General features: G+C 37.9%; 1 protein-coding gene across 1 annotated transcript in view; it reads left to right on the plus strand.

Moving 5' to 3' along the window:
• The window catches only part of SEMA3C (semaphorin 3C), a 180,750-nt gene that overhangs the window by 59,632 nt on the left and 93,790 nt on the right, over positions 1-27,328 (plus strand). The gene's annotated exons all lie outside the window — the stretch shown is intronic.

Here is a 27,328-nt window from a genome sequence, read left to right on the forward strand (position 1 = left end):
GGAAGATTTATTTCAAGTGTGCATCTGGAGCTCCACCCAAAGAGATTGCGATCCAGTGGTCCACACTGGGGTCCAGGACACATAACCTTGTAAGACTCTCCTGAAAGCCTTTCTCATATCCAGAGAGAGTTAAGAGTCTAACCATCTAGGGTGGCAAATGCCTAGTGGTGTTTTTAATGTGTCAGTGCTATAAGTGCAGTTCAGTCATTTAAATGCATTAAACAAGGTGACATTAAAGCAGTATCTTAGATAACACAATAAAACTCCCCATGTCAGAGTTTGATACCTGAATATTACTGAAGTTTTAGGGGAGAAGAAAATATTTTGAAGCTACTTCATTCAGTTTCCTGCTTTGTGAACATAGCATATCTTTGGTTGTATTTAGAAACATCAAGTTTAATAACAAGATATTAATAAATGTCATGCAACTCAGACATGAGGAACATTTGTAAAAATTCTTAGTTTGCTGCGTAAAGAATGTTTTAGTTCCTTTTCATGTTTTTCATGTTCTCTGTAAGCTTTAACTGGCCTGATTAAAATATTTCCTCAGTATTATTGTCAAGTGGTCAAGAGTCTAGGGAAAGGGAAGAACTGGCCATCTATCAAAATCTGTCAAATAAATTTTTGATAAATGTAAATGCTCATAAGGATATGATTTTAATTTATTATGACATAATCTTGGATGGAGAGAGAACTCTTTGTATCAGGTTTTTAAATTTTAATATACCTTAAGCCAAATATATATCTATATCTATATTAAACAAATATTTGATCTAGTGATAAATAATTCTGAGATGTCCTGACTGACTGAGCAAGGAATCTTGAAATTTAGCTGTTTGCATTTTTTCCTTTTTTTGGTCTTTTCATGCCTTTTTCTTTCCCTGAACACTTATGAAATTATTATTTTGTCGAGTAATTCATTGGGTTTCAAAACATGGCGCATGAGCATGTCCTAAATTTGAATTTCCTTCCCTAAAGGATGCCCGTGTTACTGACACCAAAGCCTGCATCCTTGAAACATTTATGTCTTGTTGGAAGTCAGAAATTTAACTCTAATTCAAGGAAGATGTATACATATATAAAAAGGGAAAAAGGAACAAAGATGGATTAAATTCACAAATTAATTTAATGAAAGGCATAAATGGAGGTAAAGAGAGACTTACAAACACATATATTGATGAAATTTGGGAGGCTAGAGCCTCGGTGACTGCCCCTTCCGATCCCATTACCCAGTGGCGGGTGGTTGTTAGAATGAAATAAGAGGGAGGAAGAGGGGAGGAGAGGGCTAATGGGACTAATGTTGATTTTTGCTTCAAGCTCAATCTCAAGGGCTGTAATTTTCATTCCAAAGTATAGGGGAGGCCAATGGAGTCACCATTTAGGTTGCTAACACCTTGAATTTCTGCCACACTGATGGCTTGGTGGGGGTGGGGTGTCCTCTTAGTCTTTCCACTAAGGACCGGAGGCCCAAATAAAGGGCCCGGTCCATTTTCCAGTCAGTTCTGGCTCCTTCATCCATAGAGAGTTGTAAGTGGATGAGTTTCCCCAGTAACAGAAGTGTCAGTAAGATAATAAGGCAGTAGTCATAACATTTTTTCCTGGAAAAAATGTATATCCACAGTGCTTCTTTGGTTGTTAATCCTTAAACTCTAAGGCTGAAATACACAGTTTGTATGGGCATAAATTCCTTTCCTGACCTACTTTTGCCTACATTGCAGGATTTTGTGACCTTGGAAAATGTCTGGTTGGGGTGTCCTCATTATTTTGAATGTTGCCTAGCATGGCCCTGCCAACCTGTCCCTGCTTTTGCTAGCCTTTGTTCCTTCCAGGTGATCATTTTGTTAGTGCTCGATGAATTCATATTTATGTTTCTCTTTTGTATGAGTGCAGATGCTTTATTGAATATCAGAAATAGACATGCTTTTGAATGGACAGAAAACAGTGAATGTCCAAAATTGCAGGCTTAGCGGGGCCACTTTTTAAGTTCAGGTTATCTGTAAAATCTATTGTTATCCTGTCACCTTTAGGAAATCGGAACAACAGTGAGTTTCTACCTGCATATCCATAGAGATTCCTCTAAGAAGTAATAACAATAATAATTTGTAAACTCTAAAAACATTGCTAATGACAATTAAAATTCCTTTGCTAATTTTATGACTGTTAATAAGTGTGTTATCTGAATACATTTAATCCAAATATCTCCTCAGGCACAACCCATTTCAGAAGCAAGAAATAAATTCATAAAAGCTTATCTTTTATATAAATGCATGGTTACTACACCACTAAATATGTGCCAAGTCTAGTTAAAACATCATGTGAGTGGTTGAGAAAAGTTTATTTTTTAAAAGAGCTTCATGGTGAAGTGACATCTAAACACAAGGAGTAAGTTATCTCCCCAGCTTAGACTGGTGTTACAACTGAATATTTCTGAGAAGGTAAACTGTTAACATTATAATCTTTTTATAGATATCGGGTCCCTTGAGTTTCCACTGTGTTGATTCCACTGTAGTCATGCAGGCCTGTGATTGAGATCAAAGCCTCTGAAGTCAGACTGCCCGGGGAGTCAGGCCTGATTCTGCCACTTTAGTAGCTGCTGTGAATGTGGGCCTATTATTTAAACACCTCTACTGCAGTTTTCTCAATTGTATTAAGATAAAAACAGCTCTCATTGGTATGGTAACCATCTATCTTAGTTTGCCAAGGACGGTCCCCATTTACTCAGGTTGGTCAGAGGTAATTATCACTAGCTCCCTGTTCAAACTCAGAAATGTCCCATTTTAGGTGATAAATTATGTGGTTTCTTTTCTAATTTGGTTATTATGAAGATTATATAAACTGATCTGTAATTATGGAAAGGGCTTAGGGAGATTTTACTGATAAATATAAGATTGTTATATTTCTTGTCTATTATAATTCCAATGTAGAGAAACAATTGAAAGGAAAATCAAAAAAAAGCTGCCCATGCCCTAGGCAGTAACGCAGGGGACAATGAGTAGCATAGACTTCCAAAATGTCTGTTTTCAAAAAACATTGTTGTGTCTTGTCTCCTATACAAATTCCAAAACAATGCAGTTATGTCAGGGGGTCCACATTTTAAAAATTTCAAACCATAAGAATAAGAAAATGCAAAAATAGAAAACGATTTTATTGGTAGAAAACATATGGATGTCAGTCTTGGTCTCTCAAGAAGATATTATTTTTGGCAAGTAATATGTTATGTATTAGCCCTAATGTAACTGGTTTTAATTGTTGTATAAACATCCTCTCCAAAAAATGTAAAAGAGAACAGATAGCCAACTGTTAATACGATGAATGGAGGCCAGATATTCAAGTGATATGCATCAGTACACCTCTACTGATATTAAAATATTGAAAAAACCCAGGTGACTCTTTCCCACATTAGTTACTTCAGTCCTACCCAAGGCCCTTGGTCTCACCCAGGACCTAACTAAGAGGTTCCTTTCCAGCCCAGCAGCAGGTCCTCAGGACTGTACTCCACCTAAAGGCTGAGATCTTTCTAATGGGAGGTACCTGTGCTGTTCCCTTAATAGCCTCTCCTAAGTGGATGGCATGGGAAGACTGTTTCAAAGCATGATCAGTTAAAGGAGCAGTAAGTCTCCACTTACCATGTAAATTCAGAAGCTTACTTCTTATGCAAGCTCATGTAGAATCTGCTCTGAAGGTCACATCAAGCCAAAAAGGACAGCTGGGAACCTTAGAAATGCTTTCTCCCATTTTCTTTGACAACATTTTTTGGGGGAGCATAAGGTTTTCCAGAATTAAAAGAACATTTTTTCCTTCAGTAACCTCACTTAAAACACATAACTTATTTTTCAGAATTATTTTAATGCCTAATTTTTAATCATACTGTAGTAGAGCAAAATCATTTTTACTTGCATAATAAGCTGGGCTTTCATTATGGCTAATGAAATTATTTCATTTTCTTTGCAAGAATGTTGGAACGGAATCTTCTTTTCTTTTGAAAAGAATTGTGAATAACAAGTGATACCAGCTACTGTTCCGAGGGGACAGACATACATTTCAAACCAGGGATGCTGGGAAGGTCAGGGACTAAGCTGCACGTGTGACAATAACACAGCAATGAAGCGAGGAGCAGGCCGTGAGAGGATCTTGACTCTCCACAGGGACTTTCTCCGAGACCCCACCGGGAAGCACAACAAAGGGGCTCTTCCGCTTCCAGCACATTGAGCCCGAGTCTTGCTTTAGTGCTTCATCTCCAGCGACGCTGGGCCGGTCTTTCCTGCGTTTGCAGTCTGAAGTGACTGCATAAAAGCAGTAAGCGCAGGCATTTAGAGAAGGCACAGGGCTTCAGGAGTGTGGAAAACACCCAGAACAAACAAAAAGTGTTAATGATTTTTGCCTTTCCATCATGTTTTTATCATAATGAATATTTTTACTGGTGACGTATCTGCTGTGTAAATACAACTAAAATTAATATTCTCTCTTTTCATGGACATGTACCACATTTAAGGTACATTTCAATTTGTTTTTACTAGTAGTGGATTGTATAAATAATTTTTTCTTTATGGCTTGGCATCTTTTGCAGCCGTTTTGCACTGTGTCTGCCTATTCTCTACATGTTCTGAGACCATTACCCCAAAAATGCAGTTTCCCTGGGCCTCCTGCTCCAAGAGGCCTTCTCAGCTGACTCTAGGACTCAGTTATTTCTTTCTTCCCTGAACTCAATGATACCATGTGCGGTAGATTGAATAATGGCTCCCTGAACACATCTACATCCTAATCCCTGGAACTTGTGAGTAGTCTTCACTGGTATGAATAAATTTAAGTTCTTGAGATCAGGAGATTATACCTGGATTATCCACGTGAGCTCTAAATATAACCACAAATATGCTTATATGAGAGAGTCAGAAAAAAATGACACAGAAGAGGAGAAGGCAATGCGACAGAGGGATAGGTTGGAGTGAGGTGGTTTTAAGCCAAGGAATGTTACTAGCTCCAGAGGAAGAGGCAAAAACAGATTCTCCCTAGAGCACCCACAGGGCGTGCGGGCCTGTCAACACCTCAGTTGCAGCCCAGTGATACTGAGTTTGGACTTGGCCTCCAAGCCAGAATAAATTTCTGTTGTTTGTAAGCAACAAAGCTCGTAGTAACTTGTTAGAGCAACAAGGAAACTAACAGTTCTCGATTCACAAACTATGTATGTATAGATTTAAATATCCTTTTTTTAAAATACAATTTTTAAATATATTCTATCCAAGATTTCTCTATCCAGCAAAGCTTTTATTTAGAATGGAAGGGCAGATAAAGCATTTCTCAGATAAGGTGAAGTTCAAGGAGTTCATCATCACCAAGCCCTTACTATATGAAATGTTAAAGGGACTTAGCTAAGAAAAAGAAGATAAAAAATATGAACACTGAATGGACAGCAAACTCACAGTTATTAGCAACCACACCTAAAATATAATTTTTAATGAATCAAACATAGGTACATGAAAAAGTTCAAAAACCTTCTGTAAAAATGATTCATCACCTGAGTTAGTACAAAGAGATCATATTTTCAACCAGGTTAAAAGTTACCAAAGTCCCCTTTGTCCCTCTCGATGACTATCCTCTCTCTTCTCCCTGAATGTAGCCACTCTCCTGGCTTCTCACACAGTAGATTAACTTTTTTCCTGATTTTGAACTTTCTGTAAATGGAATTGTATAGTACACTTTATTTTTGTCTGGCTTATTTTGCTTAATATTTTGTTTGAGAGAATTATTGACATTGTAATACACAGAAGTGGTTCATTCTTTTTGATTGCTGAGTAGTGCTCATTATAGAAAAGTACCATAGTGTGTTTGTCCATTCTCTTGTTGTTAGGCATATGTATCATCTCCAGTCTTGTGCTGTCATGAATAAAGGGTCTATGACCATTCTTGTACATATATTTTTAGTCTATACCTAGCAATTTAGTTGCTGGGTAATACAGTATACATATGTTCAAACCGAGCAGATAAAAGCAAATTATTTTTAAATGGTTATATTAATTTATTTTTCTCCCAGCAGTATATGAAAATTCTGGTTGTTCTATGTCCTTGCCTAATATTGGAAATAACCAAAATTTAGGCAATCTGGTACCTATACAGTAGTAGTATATCATTGTCATTTTAATTTGTATCATCTGGATTACCAAGGATTTGAACACTCTTTCAAATGTTTGTTAGTCACTTGGATATCTTCTAGAACAATTATTTCAAGGTAATGCCCATTTTTATTTTCATTTACTTTTTTCTCACTGATTTCTAGGCATTATTTTTACATTCTGAATATCAGCCCTGTATAAATTATCTGAGTTTACAAACCTTGTTATTGGCTTGCTTTTTCACACAATAAATGATGATGTATAAACAAAAATTCCAAATCATTATTTTTTTCCCCTATTGAAGAAAACTTTACCAATCCTGAAGCCATAAAGGTAATCTCTTATATCAATCTCTGTGGGGTTTGTTGTATCACTTTTCAATCTATAATAGATCCACCTTCCAAAAACGACATACAAAGTTATACGTGTGCCAACTGAAAGTAAGAATATTTGTTACTCTCTACCCTTACCTATAGTGTTTATTTTCTTTTTAGAAAATATATTTTATTGATTATGCCATTACAGTTGTCCTATTCCCCTCTTCATTCTCCTCCACCCTGCATACCCCATCCCCTACCATTCCCCCTTTTTAGTTTATGTCCACGTGTCTCAAGTTCTTTAGATTCTGTATTTCCCATACTATTCTTGCCCTCCCCCCTGTCTATTTTCTACCTACCTAGTATGCTACTTACTCTTTGTACCTTCCCCCCCCTTCTCCTCCTCCCACTCCCCTGTTGCTAACCCTCCATGTGATCTTCATTTCTATGGTTCCACTCCTGATCTAGCTGTCCTCTTAGTTTGCTTTTGTTTTTAAGTGTGGTTGTTAATAACTGTGAGTTTGCTGTCCTTTCACTGTTCATATTTTTTATCTTCTTTTTCTTAGATAAGTCCCTTTAACATTTCATATAATAAGGGCTTGGTGATGATGAACTCCTTGAAGTTGATCTTACCTGAGAAGCACTTTATCTGTCCTTCCATTTCTAAATGAAAGCTTTGCTGGATAGAGCAATCTTGGCTGCAGGTCTTTGGATTTCATGTCTTGGAATACTTCTTTCGAGCCCCTTCTTGCCTGTAAGGTCTCTTTTGAGAAATCCGCTGACAGTCTGATGGGAACTCCTTTGTAGGCGACTATCCCCTTATCTCTTGCTGTTTCTAGGATTCTCTCCTTCATTTTAATCATGGCTAATGTAATTATGATGTGCCTTGGTGTGTTCCTTCTTGGGTCCAACTTCTTTGGGATTCTCTGAGCTTCCTGGATTTCCTGGAAGTCTATTTCCTTTGCCAGACTGGGGAAGTTCTCCTTTATTATTTGTTCAAGTAAGTTTTTCACTCGTGGCTGTTTTCTTTTTCCCTTTTGGTACCCCTGTAATTTGGATATTGGAATGTTTAAAGATGTCCTGAAGGTTCCTAAGCCTTTCCTCATTTTTTTGAATTCTTGTTTCTTCATACTTTTCTATTTGGTCATTTTTTTCTTCCTTCTGGTCCACTCCCTTGATTTGAGTCCCAATTTCCTTTCCATCACTATTGGTTTCCTGTGCATTTCCCTTCATTTCAATTAGTTTAGCCTTCATTTGTTCCTCTAATTTGTGACTAAAATCAACCAATTCTGTGAGCATCCTGATCACCAGTATTTTGAACTGTGCATCTGATAGGTTGGCCATCTCTTGGTCATTTAGAGTTATTGGCTCTGGGGCTTTGAGTTCTTCTTGAGCCATAATGTTTTGGTCCGTTCCCACCTGTTATGAGGAGTGGAGCCCTAGGTGTTCACCAGGGTGGGGCGACCCAGTCGCTGGGTTGTGACACTGTATGTGGGGGCGGGGTCAGAGAGGGGCAATGGCCGTCCCCTCTGCTGCTTCCCTCCGCTGAGGCCTGCGAGGTCTGTCTCACTGCTTGCTCCTTAGCTGGTTTATCTGTGTGCGAATGTGTGACTGCGGTCAACCTGCCACCTTACGCCCTGACTGGGTCCACCCATTGCTACTCCACACCTGGGATCTGCCAAAGGCTGCTTGCAGTGCACCTGGGATGGTCCTTCCCGACCCTGCTCTGCCGCTGGCTCCGCCCCTCTTACCGGTCTGTCTGAATGGTTCATTGTTATCGGACTCCCGTATAGTTCAATGTTCTGTGTTTTGGTTGTGTTTTGTTACTAAAACTTTGTTGTCTTTAAACTTGGTTGTGTGAGGAGGCACTGTGTTTCCACCTACACCTCCATCTTGGCTGGATGTCTATTTTCTTTTTCTTTATAAAACTCTCATGAAAAGGAAGGGTGAATTCAAGGAACAAGTATAAAGGACCCATCAACAAAGACAATGGCAGGGGAGGATTGAATGTGGCAGAGAGGGGTAGGCAGGGCAGGGGAGTAATGGGAAAGAAATCAGGACCACCATAATTGCACAACAATAAAAAAAATTAAAAAAGAAAAGTACTACATTCAGTAGCACTCCACTTTTAAGAAAATGTATTTTTATGCATATAACTTTTTCCTTATTCATGAAGTAGAGACCATAACTGTCAGTTCAAAAATATACATTATGACTTTAAAATCAGGGAAAAATATTCTATTGGCAATGCTAATTTTTTTATGTATCAATTCAGTGAACATGTCAAAAGTTCTTTAATTGTCACCATTACTAAAACTTGGTCTTGGTACTTCTCCTCTGGCTTGAAATACTAGGCAAAAAAGCTGTTTATAAATTACACAAAATAAAGGCTAAATAAATATTCTTCTATTATTTTTTATACAGAAGAGTAACTACAAGATTGAGCAATTATCACTCGTGGTAGAGTTAGGTAGACATAGTTGAGGTTAAATTTAGAAACTTAGCTGCAAGATTATATTTTGCATGGCATTCAAAAGCTAGATTGAAGAGGCAGTAAAATCTCTTATGTTAAGAAACTTGCTGTAAAACATGATAAGGGGAAAAGTGCCAATGTGGGCCTAGGAGTGATTTTTATCATCTCCCCATGTAAAAGAGAGGGGTTTCCAGAGTTAGAAAAAGACAGAATTTCTTGATCTAGATTCTACAACAAAAGCTCATAAACAGACGTAGTATGATTACATAAATGAAAAGAAAATATAGAGTGAAAATGACTACCTTCTGTAAAATACATAAGCTGCATAAATTATATGTAAGAAAGAAACACTAAATTAAAATAGATAAAGGAGAAGAGATGAGAAAAATGTTGGGTTTGAAGAAAGCTTTGGACTTAAATTGTTTTACCTGTTTTCTAAATATTGTTAACAGAGAAGTGGAAAGAGTAGAAATTCTTTGAAGAATAAAAAAAGACATCAAAAACTATAGGGCTAAGAAGCTATTTTAAACTTATTTCAAAAAAGACTATTCCTCCCCCCCCTCCCCAAATATATGAAGAAAAGAAATACTTGTCAGTCCCCCAGAGTTGCTTTGAATACTATTGTATGTCCAGGGTGTGGAGACATGAAGGTAGTAAGTTTATTATCTAATAAATAATAATTGTAATTGCTTGATTTAACACACCAGTGTGTGTGCTAGACAAAAATGGAGATTATTTACTAGTGTACTCTTTAAAGACAGAGGATTTTAATCAAGAAACTACATGACCCTCCTAATATCAAAAAGTATAGCTTCAAGTTTAGTTATGACACTAGAAAGCAGACATAGTTCTCATTGAAATCCAAAAGAAAATATTGCTTGAAACAGTCTCCCCCCCCACAAATTTAGTTATCTGTGTTAATTTTTATTCTGAGTATCAATTTAGAGCAAACTAGAAATATGCAAGTCAAAATTTATTTAGGTATATATGCTTAACCGCTGTTTGGAAATTATGTAACAACTTCATAGTTGTGAAGTTACAGGTTGAGCAATGGAAATAATATCAGGAAAGAAGCAAGAACATATCACAGATAAAATTGGGAAGATTTCAGTTTATGTAGGGGTAGGAGTATGGGGTAGATTTATAAAGTTTTAAAGTGGGAAAAAACAATACTAGACAGGATTTTATTGCTATTTAGTTCAAACCTTTTGTTTACAGATGCAAACATGGAGGCTAAGTGAGACTATATGCCCAAGAGTAAAAAGCTGGGTATAAGAAGGAGATTGTTGTTGTGTTTCTGCTACCGACTCTCTGTCTAGTGAATGCTCTCCACACAGCCACCTTGCTGTGTGCAGTCACAGAGGCTCTCGTCTCTGCCGCCTCAGGAAGCCAAGTATAGGTTGCTTAGTGTTAGAAGCCTTTCTGACTAATTGCATTGTTAATCCACTGTCCTAAATGCTCCGCAAACAAAATGAGGATGCCAATTGAATTTGTTCTTACTACTTTTGGAAAAGGGAAAAAAAACAAGTAGTCTCTTTTGGGTTTTTTTTGAAAAAAATTGTTTTTTTCAGCCACAATTGGGTTGAAAATTGAAGACTTTGTCCATCAACTTAAACAATTTTCATTGAATAGGTACAGTCTTCTAGTCTTTTTAATGTATCCTGGAAGTTTCTAAAATAAATAATACATTTTTTAAAGGAATATAAATATTTACTTATGAATACATATGTAAACCTCATAGTGCAAAGATTGCATTTATAAAATTAAAACACATCTCGGTGCCAGTAAAATAGTATATTAATAAAGGTTAAGTCCTTATTTTCATTCCTCTCAGGAGAAAGTGTAAATTGTGAAAGACTACAGAAATTATATTACTGGGTAAGAATTAAAACATGGAAAAGTTCGCAAGGCAGTTAAGGCAGAGGCTAGTGTGAACATAGCTGAGAAGCACAAGATAGTAAGATGATGCACTACAGGAGCATAAAGATCAAGGAGGAAACATCGGGTGTTAGGGCTGAAGAAATAAGTAAAGGGCCCCGAAGGGCACTTCGTGACATACTTGTAGGCATGGAACTGTCCTTGTAGTTGGGGCATTTATTACCTGGGGGCATGGACCTGCTTATGGAATATGGAGGGAGAGTTGAATGAATTCTAGAGTATCAGTGACACCCTGAAGTTGCATAGGCATTTTATGATTATTATCATCAGGAAAATTCTTGAGAAAAAGTCCATAACATTTGCTAGATTCTTAAAGTGCCCCATGGCTTCTAACAAGAACAGAACTAGCAGTTTAGGAAATAGGAATTGACTGCATAGATTTAAAGTGGGACAGAAGCGTTGTGCGAAAAACACATGGTCATGCTGAGCTTCCGGATGGTAGTTAACTCAGGTAGAAGCATGAAGCTGATGAGAGAATTCCACCTGGTTGTAGGGGAAGGGCAGAGTCTTTGGATCCCAGCTCCCTGCACAGAGCCTGTGTTTACACAACATCCCGTAAGTGTTTGAACGTAGGAAAAGACCGAAGGCAGGAAGGGCAGTTATCTGGCTCATGCAATTAACCAGTCGGAGATGACAAGTGTCTAGAATTAAAGAGTGATGTTTGTGTGGGTCACAGAAGAAATTCATATTTTGAGAGACAGTTTAGAGGTAAATCAGTAAGAATAAGCATCTGATTCATTGCCTGTGAGGGAGGAATTGAGGATGATTTTCTGTTTTATAGGTCTGATGATGGAGGCCAGCACCGTTCCATGCCTCTCTTTAAGAGCAGCTATCTTATACTGCCTTGTATTATATTACGAGAAACATACCATATATATTCTATTACCGTAAACATACTTGTCTACCCTGCCAGACTGCAGGTTTCTGGAAGACGTGTTTTATTTTTTAATTTTTATGGTATCCTCCGCAGCCATTAGATCAGTGATGTCCAGCTAATGTATGTTCCGAAAGATCTGAAGATGCCACAGAGAGTGCAGTCACATTCCTAGTGTCCTCTGAAACGATGAGCTTTTGTCTCCCATTTTCAAACTTCCTGATGGTTTTTGCCTCATAATAGTTTGCCATGTCTGGGAGGGAACAGGCAGGGACCAGGAGTCCCTTATAGACTGGGAATGAAAAGCTGAGGGCTACGGCTGCACTTTGGGGAACAGGGAAGGGAGAGAAGCTGGACAGAGTTTAAGAGCTCCCACTGGAGATTCAACAAGAGCAGTTTGCCACTGATCTGTTTTATATTTTGAGTTTTGAATTCATTTGGAAAGTTCTGCTTCTCCGTTAGAGAGGGAATTAAACTCTCTGACAAAGAGAAATATGTTTTCACAAACCAGATAGATGTAGAGGAATATTTTCCTGGTGGCTGTGTTATATACGTTGACTATCATTTCAACAATGTGCTAAATTCACACATTACATTCATTTCTCAAAAAGGTGGTTAGGTGGGTCCTGACAATGGAGAAAGATGGTGTGGTGTATCGTAAAGGACAGTGGGGCTAGAGCCAGAAAGACCTAACTTTAGTTTTCTCCCTTTGGTCATTTTTAATTGTATGACCTTGTGAAAGGTGTCTGACCCCTCTGAGGAATATTACCATTAAGTTTTGAAAATAGGAATAATGATAACAGCTAACATATTCTGTGGGGTACAATATGCCTGTAACTGCTCTAACTGCTTTAATATATTCCCTTACTTTACTTGGCAACAAACCCATGAGGCAGATAATATTATCTCCATTTCATGGATAAGTAAACCAAGGTTCCCAAGAATTAAGTAACACCGCTAGATAACATGAGGAGTAAGTGGCCAGTAGATTGTTTGCTCTGGCCCCAGGGCCCAGGCTGTGAACCACTACAGACCTTGTAGGACTTGAATGAAGATAAATGATAATTTATGTAAAACTTAGAAAGTAAAATTGGACAAACATTTGATTCGATATCATCATTAATGATAGCAACATGACAGTCGGTCAGCTAGGGTTATACAGGGGAAATGGGTCTCAGGAAAACTTATAATGTTGGTTCTTTTTAAAAGGAAGAGTTAGTTTTGAACCTCAAATTATTAACTTGCTTATGAATTTCTGGATTATATATAAGTATAAATTAGGGATCACCTGTGCCAAAAACTGGGGAGAAAGCTTTTGTACACACGTGTTACAGCTGTGTGTAGGGCTTCAGTCCCTCTCCCTGTGCCCATCTCGTACATTTTTGAGACTACATTTTTTGTAGAAAGAGAAGAATTAGGCAAAAGTATATATGTATAATCTTTTATCTTTACGATGTGTTGTAAAGAAAAATAAATCCATCTTTTATAGGGTCTTGAAATTTTTGTCAGATGGTTTCAAATAAAAGTCAGTATCAAAATTCACACATTAATGTATATATTTTAAAAACCATTCTACTCACCACACACTGATGTTCATTCTACCCCAAACTGTAAATTTTAGTCTTACATCTAAAAACAATGTTAAAGCCTTTATGATCATGAAATAGGGTGATGTCATAGGTAATAATAGGGAGGGGCTCTGCGAGAGAAGGTGGACAAGGGGATCCTCCTGGCTGCGGTGCCAGTTGAGATACGAGTCCTAAGTAGGAGGCAACCTGGGTTAATTTCCTCAGCAGCTGCCCTGGTGCTGCAGCAAGTTTGGTGTGTTCAGCAGACACGTTTGAGAAGACCTTTTGACTAAGTGTTTCTGGAAGGAACTATTTTTATTCCCAGGCATTTTTGTTTTTAATAAGAAATTCATGTATTTCTTATGTGTGTTCAATTTTGAAAACCACTGTTACACTCGGGAAAAAGTGAAAGAGACCAAGTCCTCCAGCGGAGGGTGTTCTCATACTCCACAAAGGGCTTGAGAGCATGAACTTTGGGTCACACAGACTTACATTCAAAACTAGGGAAAGTTACCCAAGATCGCTCTTCAGTTTTTTCATATTCTTAAAGCAGAAAACAATAGGATCTAGTGCATAGGATTGGTATGAGGTTAATCTACTATCTTATAAATTAATAGGTACTTTGTATTCTCAAGAACCATTAAAAAGTATAAGTGGCAATTTAAGAGAGGCAGACTGGGTAAAGATTAAGGAGAGTTGTATTTTTTAAAATTATTTTCTTTTGTGTTTGAAATAAAAATTATTTCTTGCTCGTATTTTAAAACATCATGAACTATTTTTATTGGTACCTAGATCGTATTTCAATACAAATTAGACATCAGTTCAACAGACTTTCTTCAGCAGGATTAGCTCAGCAAACAACTGCAGAGTGATATGACAGTGCGCAGATACCTCGTTTAAAACAGAAAGGCCTATATTGGCATGGTGGCTAAAAATTAGGAGCCATAGCCACTATTCTCCAGGTGTTTCAAACTGATTTTCTCTTTAATTAGCGTAATTGTGTCATGAGAAAGGTATTATTTCTGTCATTCAGGTAAGGGAACTTAGGCATTAATAATTTAAGTAATTTGCCTAAAGCCACATAGCTAGTTAGATGCAGTGCCCAGATTTGAGCATAAATCCCTCTGTCTTCAAACACCAGACTATATTCCAGAAAAATTCACCACACTTAAAACAAAAATAAAAGCAAACTAAGCAAACATCTAGAACAGGAATAGAACCACAGAGATGGGATCACATGGAGGGGTAGCAACAGGGGAGTGGGAGGAGGAGAAGGAGGGAGAAAAGGTACAGAGAATAAGTAGCATAGATGGTAGGTAGAAAATAGGGGGAGGGCAAGAATAGTATAGGAAATGTAGAAGCTAAAGAACTTAAGACACGTGGACATGAAGTAAAGGGGGGAATGTGGGTGGGAGATGGTGTGCAGGGTGGAGGGGAATGAAGGGGGAGAATGGGACAACTGTAATAGCATAATGAATAAAATATTTTTTAAAAAATAAAATAAACTAAGTATAAAAACCAACCATTAAATTTCATTTTAATTACTTGTAAGTGTTGGGTGAAAATGATTTTTGGATTTGAATTGTACTACCTTAAATTGATTTTCTATTTGGATATTAAAAGACAATCCTGGCCATTTTTACATTTACTATTATAAGTAAGAAAGTGTACACAGTTTTAAAATCAGGGAAATACAACTTTCATGCCTCGTTGATGAAGAGAAGCCAAGAGCAAAGTCCTAACTAGAAACCTGTTATCTGTTCTCTTGGGTTTAGGACATAAAGTGACTTGTTTGACTTAAGTTAATCTTGCTAAGTCACTTGAATTGTGTAATATGAAATCCTCAAATAACACCATCCCAACTATCTACACCTGTCATTTTGCCTCATAAAATATGTGTTGCTTTTTTGAGATTCAAGGATTAATATGGCTATAAATTAGTAGAATGAAACTTCCTTCCATGTTAAAAAGGCAACTGGGAGCTATTAAGACTTAGGTCAAACTTTGGTTCCTAATAACATGTCACTTTCTCTTTTAGGTACACTGTATTTCCACAGATTTTATTTTATTTTATTTTATTTATTTTATATATTAAAGAAAGTCTTGACAAACGCTGACCTCATGGAGGCAATAGCATTTTGTAAAATAAGGAAGCTTTGAGTTTGTATTCTGCTATTCTCCTTGAAGTGCATGCAGGAATGAGAAGCATTATGTTTCCAGAGCAAGAGCAGAAATGTGCAGCGCTGATCTTCCCATTTGAGAGATTGAGTGTTGATACAGCCACTCCATCTTAAAGTATCATCTTGTGATGTTTGGAAACAAATGGTTTCCCAACCCAGGATGAAAAAAAAAAATGAAGAGGAAAAATGGCTTGCATATGCATTGAAAGCCATTGTATATAGGATGAGTCTTGGGCTTTTCAAAGCTGCAGAAAACATGGCTGGATCTTTTGTGCTTCTCTTGAAAGAATCAAAAGGAAGCTCTAAGACTATGTAGAGAGGCACACTCCCAATGGCTCTGCTTAAATCTCCTCTCCCGCAGCTGAGCAGGGCAGTCACTGACCTTGTAGTTTAGACAATGCGAGGGGAGAAAGAGACAAGAAAAAAGAACAAAGGGGGCCTCTGCATCAAACAACTGACGGAGTGCTTCAAGTGAAATGAACATGTCTCCACTGTTCCCTACATTTCCCCAAACTTGTTTCTTTGTTTTGAAGCCAAATGCAATAACTAGGCTAAACAATGAGTTATGCTGACTTAAAAAATGTTTAGATAAAATAGCTGTCTCTTTCAGAAAATATCTCTGTATTGCTTTCTGCATAAAGTCTGGTTTTTTAGATTTGAGGTTTTATGGTATATAGTTTATTATATTTTTCCTGTGTGCAAATGAAAAGGGGTACAAGAATGTATTAATAAGCAAAAGCAGAGTTCAAGAATTTTGGTTGGTGCAGGGAACATGTTTAAATTCCAAATAGTCTGTCTTACTTGAAGTTGTGGGTGGCCTCCCATCCTTGCAAAAAAATCTAATGATCAAAAAATATTGGCAATATATAGCTGTTTTTTAGTCAATGATCATTGGTATTTCTTGTCTAGTTCAGCATTTTGTTAGGTGCAGTGCAATAGACTCATGTATGAGACTGTATTTAAGCCATAAAGGCCTGTCGAGAAAGTTTGCGCTGTCTGATTCTTGGTTAAAAGAGTAGTTATAAATTTTATAACTGACAAAATATTGAATGGAGCCATCAGTATTATCAGACTGTTACTTTTATTTGAACACACTGTGAAGGAGAATTGAGCTGCATTTTTTTCCAAGATTTTTGTCTATTCATACTTATATTTTACAGACATCTTATACTTTAGTTACACAACTATTTTATTCTACTTTATTCACTTACTGCAGTATCATAAAATAACACCCCTGAGATTGCACCATTAGCAGAATTCTTTCTAACAAACTTGGAAGTGATACCATGCACTTTCTCATAGTTTTCTGTTGGCACCTCAGGCAACTTTGGAAAACTTTAGCCACTTTGGTTCGTTAGACAAGGAGTTTGCACTTTTGCATGTGGCTCGTGTGCAGTTCAGAAAGTTTGCCTTTTTGCATGTTGATTGACTTCTCCTGCTTAGAAAAGATGACTCAAATCCATTCCTTTATCAACTATGGAACTAATTATCCTTGAATCCTCCACATAAGGATCTCTATACAAGCCCTTTCCACTCCCTGGAAAGTGTGTGTCTCTTTATTAACTCATATTTATCCCTCAAGTCACAGCTTCCATGACACTTCCTCACAGAAGCTTTCTCTGACCCCTGATGCGGAGCAGCTGCCCTCGTCTGGAACTCTTACCCTGTCTTTTCCAATACTTTGCTCATTTATTACTGTGATTATTAGTTGAATAGAGTGGCCCCACTAACATTTGTTGAATATTGAAATCAGGTCAAGCACTTCCTCCTGTCTAAGATTTTAGTGTTATTTCCAGGAAAACTTCCTGAGTTATCTCCCTATTTAATGTTCCCTTAATTTCCCGGGTCATCTTCCCGGGCTGCGGTTTGTGTACCTCCATTCTAGACTGGCTGCTCTGAGGGGAGAGACCAAGACTTTTCATCTTTTTACCAGGTGCCTGGCTTGGATACTGTCTATTGAATGGATGAGTAAATATATATTGCTCAGAGAATATTTTAATTTGTGTAGAGCCTGCTACATAAATGAAATGTAAACTTTACATTGTAAAAAACTGTGGAATGAAGTGTCGGAAAACTTTATGGGGAAGAAATGGCACAAGAGACGTTTACTCAGCACATGGAATTTTCTACAACTCTTGCTATAACCAAGTACTCTGCATAGGAGTTTCTACCGGAAGCCACAATGTATGCAAAGGAAGTTTTATTGAAAGCATGGAAAACCAACAAATCATGTAAACTGTGTGATAGACGAGTGTTAAATATCGCGGGAAAGATCTTTCCAAGTGATGGTTTAGTGCAGTCACTTCGAAGTTCAGAGTGGGGCATGGAGTCTGTTGTCCTCGGTGCTCCGGGGTTTAGGCAGCATTATGCTGCCCAGCAGCTCCAGCCCTTCACTCTGCCCACATGTTGGTCTGTGGCATTGTCTGCCTGTCTGTAGGTTTCTGTGTCTTCCCACCCATGGCCTTTTAGTATTAACATTTCAACATGTTTCCTCCTACCATATTTTCTGTGAATAATTTTTACATCTGCTTTCATACTGAATACAGCCTATCTTTAAAACTTAACGACCTGAGAAAATGTTTTTCGTATCCTCAAATCTTTACATAAACAATTATAATGACTGCAAATATTATATTTAACAGAAGAACGCTCATTTACACCATTCCATTCTCAAGGTCCAATTGTTATTTCATCCACCGCCTTTTTGGGGCGGCGGAGCTTTCTGTTATGTTTCTTCTTTTATTTTGCTGACAGCTTTGGAAGTACTGTTCTCACCTTTGACACACTGTTTTGATCACTTTGCCCCAAAGCAGCTCTTCCAGAAATGTCAAGAGCTCTGGAGATGTCAGGTGAAGTGTTTTCCCCTCTACCAGTTTATCCCCCTTCTTCACACATCAAGTGGACGCTCTGAAACCGAGGCCTTCCTGACAGTAGGGACGCTCATCCATGCTGTTCTCTACGGCTTAGAATAGGTTCAGATTTGGTTCTACTTTCCAGAAGTTACTTCCTTCCACTTCTGAGACTCTCAAGACATTTGACCTATTCCCCGATTGTATATTCTTCACACTCTGAGATAGAATCTAGTACCACTTCCCTCATACGGTGCCAAACACTGGCAGCAGACATTTTCGATGCTTGCTTTCAGGACTCCCAGGTGAGTTTAGAGGATGGGGAAGTTAGAATTTATAATTGTCTAGTTTATTGAACCATACAACACAAATAGAATAACTTTAGGTACAGGGGCAGAAAAACTGTTTTTTTTGGCTTAGCTTCATTTTTTTCCCCAGAAAAGATATAGTTATGTTACTGTGGTCATATTTCTAAGATAGTTTTTTATTTGAATTTATTTATTTTAATTGTTGTTCAGCACAGTTTTCTGTCTTTTACTCCCACCCACCCTAGCCCACCCCCCAAGTGCTCCCCACCTCCCTCGCATTTCCACCCTTTCTTCCTATGAGGTTTTTAGTAATGCAAGGATTATAGTAGCTTTACCGATATTCTGTAACAGTAGATAATACTTGTAAAGTATTATCATTTCATGGACATTTTTATTGCTGCAGGGAACATTAGCAATCATTCTGGTTCGTACATAATCTCATTGTTCCTTCCATTTTGTAGATTGAAAATCTAAAGCAGGGATGGAGGGAGGAAGGGAGAGATGGCAGGGAGGGGTGAACCAAGTCTTGTATCAACAAATGATGAAGCTAGAACTTCACCCCCAGGTGGCTAATTCCAAAATAGGGCTCCCCACTTCATCTTTTAATAGTAATAAAATATTATCATAGACACCGTGATTTTTGAAACTTGATAGCATTTTTTTCTCATTTTCTTGGCTCATAATCATAATTTTTAATTTACCAAGATTAAAAACTTATGAAACAGTGTAGCAGGAAAAAGGTAGAATGAACAAAAAATTTCACCTCATATTCAGAGACAGTTCAGCTACAAAACTTTACAGAAGGGAGAGTGGGTCTTGGCAAGCAAGTCATGCAGGCTGTTTCCCCACTGCCACATTGATGGCATTTGAGGCCATTTCGAATGATCTTCCACTCTCAGACAGTCTTTAAGAGAAGACAAAACCACAAAGGGAACTGAGCAAATATCAGCAGACCTGAGAGCTGACCTCATCTAGAGAATCAAGAATTTCTTTATGAAGCAGTCAGATTTAAATTACACTGAAGTTATGAGTAGGAGTTAGAAGCAGGAAGAATTCTTTCAGCAGGAGAAATAACATGCACAAAGGCCCTGAGGCACAAATGAGGAAGTCGGGTAGTTTGAAGCTGTGAAGAGAAAACCAGACGGGTGAGAACACAAAGAAAATAAGCAAATATTCCAGTATTGACTGAGATTTTCTAATGAGGTTATCTCCAATCAGATCTTGGCAGGCCTTAAAAGCCATGTTAAGAACTTCGAATTTTATTCTAAAAATAATGAAAAGCCGTTTCAAGACATGACGAGGGAGCTTAAAAGTAGAGTGATTATCTAATATCCAAACCATGAATCTTCTGAGTGCAAAGGCGGCACTGTTTGCTGGGAGAACGGCCACAAACCGGGCTCTCTGGGGCGCAGCAGGATGAAACTCATCCTGCTTCTAAGCTTCTGCACTCGGGCTAATTTGCCCTCTGACGCAGTGCCTGGCAAGTATATTCTGTGTTCACTAAATAGAACTGTTTCTCTTGTTCTTTCTTTCATCCATTTGGCATTTGGCTTCCACCTCACTGATTGTACCTGTCCATGAAAACGCAAAAAAGTAGAACCTTTTACCTCATCCATGAAGCTCTTCCTGACTCTCCGATCTCACACTCACGTAGCCCTTCTCAGATTTGTTCTGACGGTTTAGTGAGAATGGCATCCCTGAGAATTTTATCATTAAGTTGTTGGACTGTAGTCTCCCTAGCCCCTCTTGCCACAGCCCACAAGCTGACAAAGAAAATTTGAAAGTCTCAGGCACTTTCATGCTACATTGACTCTGCATAGACTCATGTGCAGGGAAAGAGCATGGTAGAAACCCAACAATTAAGTATAGAAGTTGTCTTATCCAACTGAGCTCACAGATTGAGAAACTCACCTTGCTTTGAGTCCTCGATCTTGGCATTTGAGTCCTCGATCTTGGCATAAAGCCTCTTCCTTTCGGCATTACCATGTGATCTTTGTTATGTTGTTCAAATTAGTTGAATTCGATATCCTTTATGTGTAGCACAGGAATAATGTTAAGGCCTAACACCAAAGCTTTGACTATAAATGAAATAAAATAATTTTATAAAGTGCTTAGAACAGTTACTCCTACTTGAGTTATGTTATGTTGGGGTTCCACAACTCCAACTTGGGGTTCCACAAGTGGTAGATATTTGGAACTGTGTGTGTGTGTGTGTGTGTGTGTGTGTGTGTGTGTGTGTTTTAGCAAATATGGCTTGAGCCCTTCTGGGCTGTCTTTGCCTTAGGAATTAGGAGCTGTTGTTTCAGTCTCTTGAAGTTTCACTGCTCTTGTTTTCATCTGCCTGTTTGCCCTAAAAGGTCAAGTGATGTTCAGTTTTTAACCCAGTTTGAAAATAATGAGCCTCAGGGAGAGGGTGGGTCATTTCAGCACGCCCTACTTAAAATTTTTCTGAGATAAGACATCCAGGAGATGAAATTATTCGGTGGGTAGTGATGTGTCTAAAATAAAAGTTATCCTAAGGATTAATTTTGAAATCTGTAGATGCACATTCTGCCTGAGAGAGAGCTGAGGGTCATCTTGAGAACTTCACAGGGGTCTGGGCAAACAGAATGCAGTCTCAGGACACATAATGGTGGAAGTTTCAGTCAAAGACACACCACATATCATGGTGTTCCCATAAGATTATAAACAAATCTTTGTGATTCTGAAAGAAAAGGCTGGGTCCACATGCACAGTCATCACACGCATACGCACTCCTACGCTCAAAATCATTTCTCTTCCTCTCTCCCCTTCTTCCCTCCTTTTCTATCCACCCTCTCCTCCCCTTCTCTCTTGCATTATTTCTCATCTCAAGTTTTACCTATCTGGGTCTGTTTGGACCTCAGCTCTCCCTTTCTCTCCCCTTCTCTTCCTCCTTTGTCTTTCTTTCTCCCTCCCTCCTGACATCTCCTTTCCCTCGCAGGGTGTCTGCCTCCACAGCCCTCCCCTTGCACCTGCAGTATTTTTGAGTGGGCTTACACAGCTTTTACTGTGTCTTTTCTGTTTAGATGCACAGATGCTATCATATTACAGTCGCCTACAGTATTCGGTGCAGTAATCTGTTGTACAGGTTTGTAGCCTCGGGGCGCTAGGCTGTACCATATAGCCATGTGTGGAACAGGCTATATCGTCTAGTTTGTGTAACCACTCCATGATGTTTGCACAATGGCAAAATCACCTAAAACTCATTACTCAGAACATACCTCCATCATTAAGTAAAGCATGACTGTAACAGAAAGTAAGGTAAGATTTGGAATTGTCATCAAGTCTTGGTATTTTCATATTTGTGTCCTCTTATTTGAGCAAAGTAGCCTGCTGTGCTAAGAGCTCAATAAATGTGTATTGAATACATAAATTAATAGCACATCATGAATTTTAAACATTAATGAGTTACTATTGCATATTCTTCTAATAGAGAGAGCGTTGGGAGTTGATTTTCAATCAAGTAATCTTTTATCTATTTTTCAAATTTATAAAAGGCCAAAGATAATTTAGTATTCAGAGCAAATGAGGTCCCCTTCTCAGTAGTTTGAGACATATATTATTCATAAAAAGAGAATCCTAGGCTCTTTGCCCTCCTTCACCAAGATCACATTTCTGAGCACGTGAATGAGTTCTTTTGACTTAAGTCACCTCAAACATTACGATCACTGACTGATTTAACAGAGAACAAAGGTTAGTTCTTAATGTGCTTAGGGATAAAGAGTGGTTTACATACACCATATATTACTTTATATTAAATTATGTTGTAATTGCTATAGCAACATATTGACTATCTTCAGTTGGACCCCAAAGCCTATATTGCTGTATTTTGGGAAAATGTAGTGTTCTCCTAGCTTGGTTAAATTCTCAAGGCTCACAATAATTTCTATGACAAAGAGAAGTCCACATCAATACATGAATTTCAGGTAAGCATATTGAGCTGCACATTTTCCCTTGGGGATCATTGGCATGGGAAGCATTGCAGTAATTTTCCATCATAGAAGTCTACAATAATGTAGGTTTCAGGATAGAAGCATGCAGTATTTTTTTAAATCATGTTTACCAGGAGATTTTCCCAGGGACTTAGAGACCTACGCTGCCCTTTTTGGGTCCACTACGTTTTCTAATACCATGTGCTCTCAGCCAGAGTTCCTTCCAATCAGTTGAGCATGTCCTGAGAAACAACACAACTAGTTGTACTTCCAATGCTGTAAAACATTTGACATCATCACTAACGTTTACAGAACTGTAGCACAGCACCAGTCTCTTCACTTGTCTAGAGGAGAAACCAGTCATTGGGATTTCTTTCTCTCACTGTAGCCACATCATTAAATCAGTCATTTTCTCTAACCTTGGCCAAATCATTGACTCATTCATTGACTTAAGTTGGATCTACAAACTAAAATGATGGATTCTTTAGTCATTCTTTTTATAGAGAGATAAAAATTCTCAATGCTTTGAACTCATCTCTTAATTTTTTTAAAAATGTTTTTGTTTGTTTTCCCGAGCCCTGAAGTTCAATTATGGCTAACTAACAGCAATTTAAATAGCATTTTAACTAAATAGCGTTGGCTTCTAGGCTTCCAACAGGGGTACTTCTAAAGTAAATTATCCTTGGTTAACAGCTGTCAACTGTCAGTGAGGTAAAGGTAATTAAATTTGAAGATAACTTTATGGCTCAGAAAAATAGATAAAAATTCTTGGACCAGAAAGGTCTTAAGTTAATGCAGTTATTTTTCCCTGTAGTATTTGAATTAATGCAAGAAATTGATTATTTTCTAATGAAACAGATAAAAAGGAGAATTGCAATTGTTTATTACTTGCAAGTAAAATTCAGTTGAGGCTGTTTCCCTGCTAAGATCACACTCTTGGTTTTACTTCATTATAGATTAGAAAGAAAAGGAAAAAAGAAAAAAAATATTTTTAAATGCCCAAAGGAACCAAATCCTGGTAGAATGGGTGAGAAGATGGTAATTGGGGGCTGACAAAGACGTGTCAGTTAGTAAGGGTTTCAGGAAGAGAAAATGAAAACTTCAATTCAAAGTTTCTAAGAAATGCAAGGATTTTTAAAAAGGATTTTATTTATTTATTTTAGATATATGGGAAGGAAGGGAGAAAGAAAAGGAGCGAAACATCAGTGTATGATTGCTTCTCACGTGCCTTGCCACCAGGGACCTGGCCCACAACCCAGGCATGTGCATTGACTGGGAATCCAACTGGCGACCCTTTGGTTCACAGGTTGGCTCTCAACCCACTCAGCCACACCAGCCAGGGCAGGATTTTATTTTTAATACTCCATAACAGAAGTAGTCAGTTGTAGAGCAGTTCAAGTGTTGATTCAGAACTTAAGTGATTTCTTAAAGAACTGAGCTTTCTTCTAAATTTCTGCTAACAATCTTCTTGGTAGCTACAACTGCCACAAGTACGATATGCTTACATGCCAATATCCAGAGGTAGAAAAAACACCTCTTTTTTGTGCCCCTTTTTAAAACCCAAGAAACCTCTTCTATACCCCTGCAGAAGGCTTCTCTTTAAATCTTACTAACTGTAACTGGTCACAGGGCCACATTTAAACCACTCGCTGGCTAGAGAGCCCAGACCAGCTCCACCGACGAGAGAAAAGGGTGATATTGTGAGACAAAGGGTCAACAGTGTCTCCTGCTGAGTGGAGCACACTCTGATCCTCCACTGTGTACTGGTGGGCCATCCTTTGAGACATCTTTTAATGCAACCAACGTATAGAGGAGGAAATTGAAACGGGGAAAAGTGAGGTAGCTTTCTTAAAGTAGCGTACTTATTAGTAAGTGATGAAGCTGGGATTTCAACTCAGAATTGTCTGGCTCAAATCTGTAATCTCTCCACAATATCACATCATTGCCTCTACACCATAATCTACTTTCAGGTTCAATTACAAAGCTTCTGTCTTTGGATCTAACAATCAATGCATCTCTATGCTTTGCTTTTTCACTTCAGATGGGTCTTCAGCCCTATCTACTTACTCTCAGGTCTTCAAGTAATTCATGAGAATTGGAACTCTCTACCTGAAGATTTGACATTTTTATGGCAAATTGGCCATCTAATTTTACATGTTGATAGGACAGGTCTGCTTTGATTTAAATGTAAACTACCAACACTCAAGTAATCTCTCTACCAAGGAAATTTTGAATCCCCCAAATATAGTAAAGTCATGTTCATATATTTCTCCTTTTTTTGTTTACAGCTTTGGGAGTGGGCATTTATGTCTTCCATTTACCCCAAAACCAACTTCATATAAAATCATTTCTAATCTTTTAAGTGTTCCTCGCATCAACTCTTTCCTTTCACTTCTAGCATATCAGGTCTTTATCAACATCATATTTGGAACAGCATCTCATAGTTTTCCAGTCTCACAAACTCCAAAATTTTTCCTGCACATGAAAAAAAATATTACTTTCTTTAAAACTGACTTTATTATTTTACTCTCTTGCTCAAATAATTTGAATAGATTATTCTACATGTAAAATAAATGAAATAATTAAATATGTTAATAAATATAAGTCAGGAAATTTAGTCCTCCATATTTTCTCCCTGTGTAAGGAATAATTCTTATTTTGCTGGCAGAAGCGTGATGTCTTGTGCTAAGACGTAGTAACAGATGACCTATGTCATTTGAGAACAGGCATTCTTTAAAGCATTTGACATGTATTAGCAATGGTGTAGATATCATAACATCTCTATGATGTAGGTATGGTTACCACCCTGACCTTACTAATGAAGACGCTGGAGCAGAGGGATAAAGACACTTGCCAAGTACACACAGAAATGAAATAGCAGAGCCAGGATTCTGACTGCAGTGGTTGGTCCCCAGGCCTTGAACTCAGTCACATTTTACTTCTTTAGTCTATGTATTTTACTGGAAAGTCATTTATTGAAGAAGTATTTAGTGAACATCTACTCTGTACTGTAAGCTATAATCTACCCGATGCTTTGCATAAAATTACACAACCACGAATCTGCTCCATAGGATGAAAAGCAAGTTTTTAAAAATACCCTGGATTTTTAGGCAAAGTCAAGAAAACCTGTGACTTATCCAGCTTTGAGGGGCGTTTGTTAGAGTCTACATTCACTCTCATGTTCTGAGCTCTTAGATTTTTTCCCTATGTTAGTAATAACCTCTGGTCTAGCGGGGGAAGACATTTTTCCTGATGACATCCCACCACACTTTCCAGCTCTCCTCCTGAAGTAGGCCGTTTTGGTTTCTGGGCCACTTGCACAACTACTGCCAACAGCATCACCTGCCTGTGTTACCTGGCAAGGCTCAGTAACTGGGCTGGCACGCCTGCACAGCTGTGCTCAACAGCTCAAACCCCCTACGTCCAAGGATCTGTGGTCTAGTCTCTCCTTTAGGTGATCTTCCAATGTCTTTCGTTCTTGTATGCTTTTATGACTGACTTCTCAAGGTTCTTCTGAAATATTTGTTTTTAGCTTTTTAATAATTCCTTTCATATAAAAAGTTCTGTACTTTATCGTCATATGGCAAGAATATTAGAGCATATATTAAGGCCATGTGTTACTAAGTTTAGGGATTGAGATCCTTAAATTGAAAAAACAAGGAAAAAGTAGGCAATATATATTTTATCTAATTTTATGTCTCCTTTTAACTAATTATTGAAAGTTGGTAATACTAACAGTAGTAATTAGAGTTTGTTGAATACTTTCTCTGCCAATCATTTCAAATGTTTACATGTATAAAATCAATGAATTTTTATGAAAACTCTTGGCAGAAGGTACTTATTATTGTTTCTTTAAAATGAGGAAATTAGCCCTGGCTGGTGTAGCTCAGTGGATTGAGCGCGGGCCTGTGAACCACACAATCACGGTTCAATTCCCAATCAAGGCACATGCCTGGGTTGCAGGCCAGTTCCCAGCAGGGGACTCATGAGAGGCAACCATACATTGATATTTCTCTCTTTCTCTCTCCTTCCCTTCCCCTCTAAAGATGAATAAATAAAACCTTTTAAAAATGAGGAAATTGCAGCACGGAGAAGTGACTTGTGCAATGTCATAGGAAGTTAGTCTCCGCAGTCTGGCTTCGTAATCACTATGTTATGCTCATAGCATTTTCAGATTATCGGCTAGATACGAACCTACCTGAAGGATGTTATGGCAGACCTTCTGCACCAGTGTGCCTAGAAAACAGGTGAAATGTGTGACTTTTCCACCTTCACTTATAAGATGTGGCCCAAGTGCTCACAGAATATAATTCATGACCTCCCACAAGAATTCTTAGCCATTTCCAGTTTGGGTTTAATTCAAATCACAGCCCTATCAGAATTTCTAGAAAGGTAGTCGTGATTCAATGACTAAAAAAAACAGTTCATCGTTGAAACAGTAATCCCAGACAGCAAACTGTTACACAGTTTTTCATTCTCTTAATGTCATAATCTAAAGAACAAAGAAAACCTGAACTATTTGAATAGAAAAGTCCTAAGGTGTGCAAAAGAGCATTTTGACTGGAAAGAAAACTGAATGTGCTATAACTGTTACTGATTTTTGTATGGTCACAGTGCATTCATTATCTTCAAAGTTCAGGTAGACAGGCACATATTTATGTAAAAGAAGTTAAATGAACATGAGTCATTGATCACTGACAAATTGAAATCCAAAAACTCAGAACATCTGACAATTCATTATTTTTCCTTGTAATATATACA

The sequence above is a fragment of the Sturnira hondurensis genome, unplaced genomic scaffold (genome assembly GCF_014824575.4).
Source record: "Sturnira hondurensis isolate 20B ecotype Veracruz unplaced genomic scaffold, ASM1482457v3 Scaffold0016462, whole genome shotgun sequence".
In the NCBI taxonomy this organism is placed as follows: Eukaryota; Metazoa; Chordata; class Mammalia; order Chiroptera; family Phyllostomidae; genus Sturnira; species Sturnira hondurensis.